Here is a 7,150-nt window from a genome sequence, read left to right as displayed (position 1 = left end):
AGCTGGTAGTTTTGCCAAGTCAGTTTCCTTATTGTCACCATATTTACTAACCCTATTATTGCATACTCATTTCTACTTTTCTACCTTTTGAAATCTCTGATCATAATACAGTGTATTCTAGTCACTGCCCCCTAGTATCAATTAAAGTTCTATTTTTAAAAATCTTTCCATCCTCAGATCTATGGCCAACTGCTTTATTTGTCCTCTGTACTGTCCACTTCAACTATAGGCTTGAATTTCTAAGTTTATGAGTCCTGAAAATTTCTTTTTAATATTCCAACAAATGAATGGTAATCCTTAGGCTATGGCTATGGTATTTGAATAAATAGTCTTTTAATAGGCATAGTTTATAGATAAACAAACATTATCATGCTTTTAAAGTGGTTTCTTTATGATATCCACTCTTTTTCTCTATTAATGGCTCTACAATGAAGAGTACAGTAAACACGATCTTCCTCAAAGCCTAGGACATAGTAGGTGCCCAATCTTTCTCACATTAAATTTATTCCTTGAAAGAATATTCACAGAATCATAAAAGGGCAGTCCTTAAAAACTTTCCATACTTTTGGGTTTTAGAATGTAGAAAGTGTCAATTTATTATTCTGATATAATGGCACAGTTCAATTGATGTCCACCAATATTGACTATCTATAGTCAAGCAATGTAATAGTTACAAAGATTAATAAGGTGAAGCCCCTTGCTCTCAAAGTGTTTTAAAAATACCTGGTCAATAACTAAACTGATATTCACAAAATTTGAGACATTTCAAATTGAGAGAACTTAATTTCATTACCTCGTTTCACATATGTGGTTCCTAAGGTTCAGAGGGGTTGAATGCTTTGATCAAGGTACAATATATCATTTTTAAAGAAAAAACAAACAAACAAATCTGTAACATATATCCTCTGAACTATGAATGGCATTCATTCTCCTACCCCAGATTATTGCCTGAAACAAGATTTATATATAACAAAGTAGACATGTATTTTTGACATTTGTTATTCAACTTGCCATCTCTGTGACAAGACCGAGAAATCAACTTAAAAGGAGGAAAGATTTAATTTAATTTAAATTGAATTTAATACAGTTTTAAAAGTTTCAGTCCATGTTTGTTTGGCCCCCATATGGGTCTGTGGCAAGGCAAGACATGATAGAGGTCATATGGTAGAGAAAAGAGGCTCCACTCCATGGCAGTCAGGCAGCACAGAGAGGGAGCTTATTTTTATAACAAAGCCCATTCACTGAACCCCATTTACCTATATATCCATAAATAGATTAATTAATTCATGAGGTTAAAACCATCATGATACAGTCACCTTACAAAGGCCCACCTCTGAACACTAATGCATAGGGAACCAAGCCTTCAACACTAGAGCCTTTGAGAGGCATTTGAAATCCAAACCATAATAACACTTTTCCCATGGGTGTTTTGAGCCTTATCCTATCTACGGAGTAAGTTTGGTAGACTTTTTTATTTTATTTTTTTTTCCCAACGTGTTTATAGGAGAGTTTATATTGTATGAAGGGAAGTTGTTTGTGTAAAATATGTGAATAGGTGTGACATACCTACAATGTTCTATCTTCTACCGAATTGTGAAAAAATATATCTTAACAGAAAGAAGATATATTCTCATTTTAATAGTTTAAAATAAGTGTGTTTTTTTTAAATAGAACAACTAAATGTGAATTGTACATATGACCTTCATGTTGAAAATAGAATATGTAAAGTTATTGGCTGTTTTCACGTCATTGTTTTCCATATCTATTTTACATCTTCACCAAAGTACATTTGTAGCCAGACATAGTGGCATATACCTGTAATCCTAGTAAATCAGGAGGATGAGGCTGTTCAAGGCCAGCCTCAGCAATTTATTGGGGCTATATGCAACTTATCAGAGACCCTCTTTCAAAAAATAAATAAAATACAATGAACTGGAACTGGAGATATAGATCAGTAGTTAAACAACCCTGGGTTTAATTCCCAATAACCCCCACAAAAAGTACATTTACCTGCATAAGGGGAAGTAGTGTATTTGATTATTTTAGCTAAAGCAAATAAATCATGGTTAAAATTTTGTTAGGTATATTACTATTTTTGAGGGGTTATCCGGGATTGAATTCCTGGGCACTCAACCACTGAGCCATATCCTTAGCTTAATTTTGTATTTTATTTAGAGACAGGGTCTCATTGAGTTGCTTAGTGCCTCGCTTTTGCTGGTTTGAACTCATGATACTCCTGCCTCCACCTCCCTAGTTGCTGGGATTACAGGCCACTGCCACCTCACCAGGCTGGGGATATTATTATTAAGGTCACATTATATTTACAAATTTATTACTGTATCACATCAATTTCAGAACATCTTTTAGTATTTAGTAATGCTTCTCAGAGGTATATCTTAATGGACTTTGAGTCCAGTCAATTGACAGAGTAGTTAGCATCTAAATGAGCACTTGAGAATTGCTTTCAGAAAAGCTTGTCTAACAAATATTCAAAATCATTCTAGTTATATCAGAGCTCAAAAATATGGGATATAATTATATAGGAGTGCCATATTATTGATGATTGGATAAAAGGCAGAGAAAGAAATTGAAAAGGTCTATGTTTCATATTACTGAACCCTATCAGTTATGAGATACAATGATCATATAAGATTTCAGAAATACATTTAAGTTATCTGACAGAATGCTTTAGAAACAGCACAGGCTAACTACTTTCCAAAGAGAGTAACACTAAAATAACATGAAGAACAATCACTGACTTAATAGAATACTAAAAGAAAAAAAAAAGAACAATCAGTACTCTTGAGTGAAGTAAAACAAGGCCCCCTTAAAGGTATCAAATGATGTCTAATACACATCACCAAAAATACAGTTCAGCTTCTTAATGTTCAGAGTGAGTTTCATTAAGTAAATCAAGAACACTTAGAGCTCTGAAATATGATCTGGGCTCAATATTGTTATTTGGATTTGCTTAGATATGTATCATTCCATATCATCCATCTATCTTGTTGAGGAGTTAACAGAAAAGTCTTCAATCAGTGCTTCTTTAATTTTCATACTTTCTAATTTTAATACCTTACTTTACACATGTAAGAAATTGGATTATCTATGTCAGTCCCAAGTATCTACATTTCTGAATTTTTGGTTACATATAACTAAATCTTTCTTTCATGAACCCCCTTTATGGTTGATTTTTAGGAAAGTTATTTTTGTATTCCTGTTTTTATAAACACAGTTCCTAAAAGTTTGGTAAATTTTAGTTCATAATAATTTTTAGTAGATGAGTTATCATCATTTTAATGGTCTAATACTCTCCCCTCACCCAATTAATCTACAATAAGATTATATGAGCAGGCACAGGTGTTTAAAGAAAGAGGCCATGGGTTGGGGTTGGGGCTCAGTGGTAGAGCACCTGCCTAGCAAGGGTGAGGCACTGGGTTGGATCCTCAGCACCACATAAAAATAAATAAATATATAGAAGGTATTGTGTCCATCTAAAAATAAAAATAAAAATAAAAAAAGAAAGAGGCCATGACTTCACTAAAATGAAGGCTGATATATAGAAATTTAAGCATATAGAATATTCAGAAAGTATAGATATAATAAAATGTTTGCAAATCATATTTAAAACATTATACTGCCTTAAAGAGTCATAATTGGAATTAAGTTATTCACTCAGTTTATTTTTCAAATGCCTATATGTGCCAGATATTCTTCTAGGTGCTAGAGACAACATGTCAAACAACATAAGGTCCCTGACCTTATGCTCTCAAATTTATTTTTTTTTAATTTAAAAATATTTATATATATAGTTGTAGATGACCACACAGTATCTTTATTTATTTTTTTTGTGGTGCTGAGGATCGAACTCAGTGCCTCACGCATGTGAGGCAAGTGCTTTACCACTGAGCTACAGCCTCAGCCCTCTCAAATATAAATTTTAAATGAGGAGAGAAACAATAAAAAAGTAAATAAATGAGTTATATGTTTTTAGGTAGTGATAAGTGCTAACTTTTTTATCTGGTGCTTTCCTTCCTCAATGACAGTCTGGGGCTAATAGACTTCAAATTGAACACTTCCAAAGGGAACAAATCATTTTATTAAACACTTCCAAAGGGAACCATTCATTTAATTAAACCTTTATAACCAATGTAGTATTGGCTATTGAATAAAAAGTAATATTGTCTTGAAATGTTGCTTTTGATGGAATAGTATCCAATAAATAATACTATTTGCAAGACAGTGCTCTAAATTCTGCTCTCGTAATTCTCCACTAGGAAAAAAAAATCTGATCCTCTAATTCATATTTGGATACTAATGGTGGGTAATGGCTTCATATGTTATCGCTTCTAGAGTTACAGATATTTTAAAGCATTTGGTGTATTAACCTCAAGGGAATAAAGATTTCAAATATTTTCTCTCTCACCTTCATCTCTTCTCTTTTCTGTCCACTCAACAAAGGTAAAATTCAACATTAAATCCTACTTACTCAAGGTCAGCCTCATAGGAATGAAGGATAAAACACAACATTTATTATTTCTGGATTATACCCTTTATTGTTGTTCAAAATAATTCTTCAGTTCTCAATACATGAGACATAGACTCTATGATCAAATAGTTCACTGGTCTTTGAGACAAATATACACTAGAGAAGTACTCTACATAGAACTTTCACTATTGTTTTTCCTTGTTTTGTCATAAGTCTGTTAAGTTCCTTAGACAACATGATGATAACTAATATAAAAAAACATTTCTTAATTCCCAACAGTATCATATACTGCAGTTTATTTTTGTTGCATTAGGGAGTTACAGGTTCAATTAGGTCTTAAGGAAAATGAAAAACCAGATCATTTGCTTTAGTTATAAGGCCAACTTTTCTAGATTGATCAGCAAGATAATGCGTGATGAATATATATAGTTCTATGCACTTCAAAAGAAAATAGCAATCATTCATTTTATTTTTTCAGTTTATAAGACCATTGATGGCTTTTGAAATGTTGTCTATAAGTACTGAATTCATTCTTCCTTAGGTTTTTTGGTCTAAAATTCTAATATTCTAGGCCCCTTTACTGTTGAGATAAAAAAGTGAATAGGATAACATTGAAATGATTTACAGATAGTTAAACACTCTATGTAACTGACCTCAAATTAAATCTATTTTTAACAATTTCTATGTATTTTAAAATTTTTATTTATTCCTTTTAGATATACATGACACTGGAGTGTATTTTGACATTTTACATATATGGAATACAATTTATTCTAATTAGGATCTCATTCTGGCATTTGTACATGATGTGGAGTTTCACTGGTTGTGTATTCATATATGAATATATGGAAGTTGTATCCAATTCATTCTATTGTCTTTCCTAGTCCCATTCCCCCCTCCCTTCTCTTCATTCTCTTTTGTCTAATCCAATGAACTTCTATTCTTTCCTCCCCACCTGTCTTAGCATTCACCCATCAGAGAGAACATTTGGTCTTTGGTTTTTTGGGACTGGCTTATTTCATTTAGCATTTTAGTCTCCAGTTCTTTTAAAAAGTAGGTTTACCTATATGTTTCTGCTAATACAAAACTCAAGATATTGAATATTTTGTGTCTTTTACTTCATGTTATGTGAGTTTAAAGATTGTTAATTAACTAATTGTGAATTTTTTTTCTGCTTTACTGGGTAGGAATTGAACCCAAGATCTAGTGTATGTTAGGCAAGCATTCTACCACTGAGCTGTATCTCTAGCACTATATATAATTTTTAATAAAAAAGGTTAATATAGGAGCAAAATTTGAACCATGTGTTGGATAATAGTTGAAAAACTTGTGACACAAGAATGTTAGAATGAAAAATCACCAAAGTAAAATAGAGTTTTACTGAGGAGATTTTTTTAAAAAATAAATGTATTTTTGTGAAAGGTGTCCTTTTTCAGTGGTATCTGAAACTTCATCTCCCTATCCCCTTTATGTACTCTTAGAGTACACATGATGCATTCTTGCTCTAAACAAAATCCACCAATTGGCCCAGAATAGTCAGAACTTAGTTAATAACTACCAGTGTTACTAAATTTTGTCCCCACCTCCAACTTAGGGCTGAATAGAGAAAGCCAAATGTGTTTATCAAACTAATTACATAAGATATCCTACTTCTATTTAGCCTACTTCCAGCTTTCCCATGTACACAAAATACAATAAGAGCATAGCTGAAGCCTCTCGTCTTTTCACCATTAGCTTCCCTGCTCTCTTGTCGGCCTTTGATGGTCTGCAAAAATAAGTGATGGTAGCTGACACCCTTAATATAGCTAGCTCTGAAAAAAATAGCCTTTGCTTGTCATTTGGGTAGTCTTTGTTTTCTTTAACAGCCCTATTATATAGGTATTTTACAGCCAAGATTTTTAACTGGTTACATACATGATAACTAACTAAGAAGCCTGAAAAATTACAGATGGTCAAGCACTACTTAAGTTTAAATTAGCATTTTTAACATGAATACCAGTTGATTATTTTACAGTACAGTCTGAAAACAGATGTTCTATGGAAATATGTTCTTTTATTGCATGTTTATGAATACTAATTCCAAGCTGGATGATAGCAGAAAACAAGCAAAAATAACTACATTAATGACTATATTTGATACCTCCCAACATCAACATCTTGCTTAAAAATCATCTGTAGTAGTTTGAAATTTATTCTAACAGATAAAATCAAATACCTTCTAATCAAAGGCATTTGTTTTCTAATATTACTAATGTTCCATGAAATGGGTCATCACTCTAGCGTTGTTCATAAACGCTTAAATGAAATCAGCTGTAACTGAAGAAGCAGTGTTAACACAGTGCTGATGGGAGAATTATTTGACAAGAGGAAAATTGATAGTTTACTCTCAAATATAAGAACAATATAACACTAGCTTGGGAAAACTCTTCTTATTCTCTTCTGAAACTAGAAAAGTAATCATCCATTTTCTATGTTTTGATTAACTCTGCAAGGGCCTTTTGGCAGAGCTGATACTTTGCATTAAGTAGAACACAATCCAGCCAAGACAACACATTGGGGCTTATGTTGTATTCAAAAAATAACCTGAGACAAAAGACACTTTTAGAAAGATTCCCATTTATCAATTTCCCAAAAGGGTAATATTCAAATTTTCTAAGCAAT

This window comes from Marmota monax, unplaced genomic scaffold (assembly GCF_021218885.2).
Source record: "Marmota monax isolate L192 unplaced genomic scaffold, Marmota_monax_Labrador192_F-V1.1 WCK01_AAM20220418_F8-fsc00176, whole genome shotgun sequence".
Classification (NCBI taxonomy): Eukaryota; Metazoa; Chordata; class Mammalia; order Rodentia; family Sciuridae; genus Marmota; species Marmota monax.
This window is presented reverse-complemented; position numbering follows the sequence as displayed.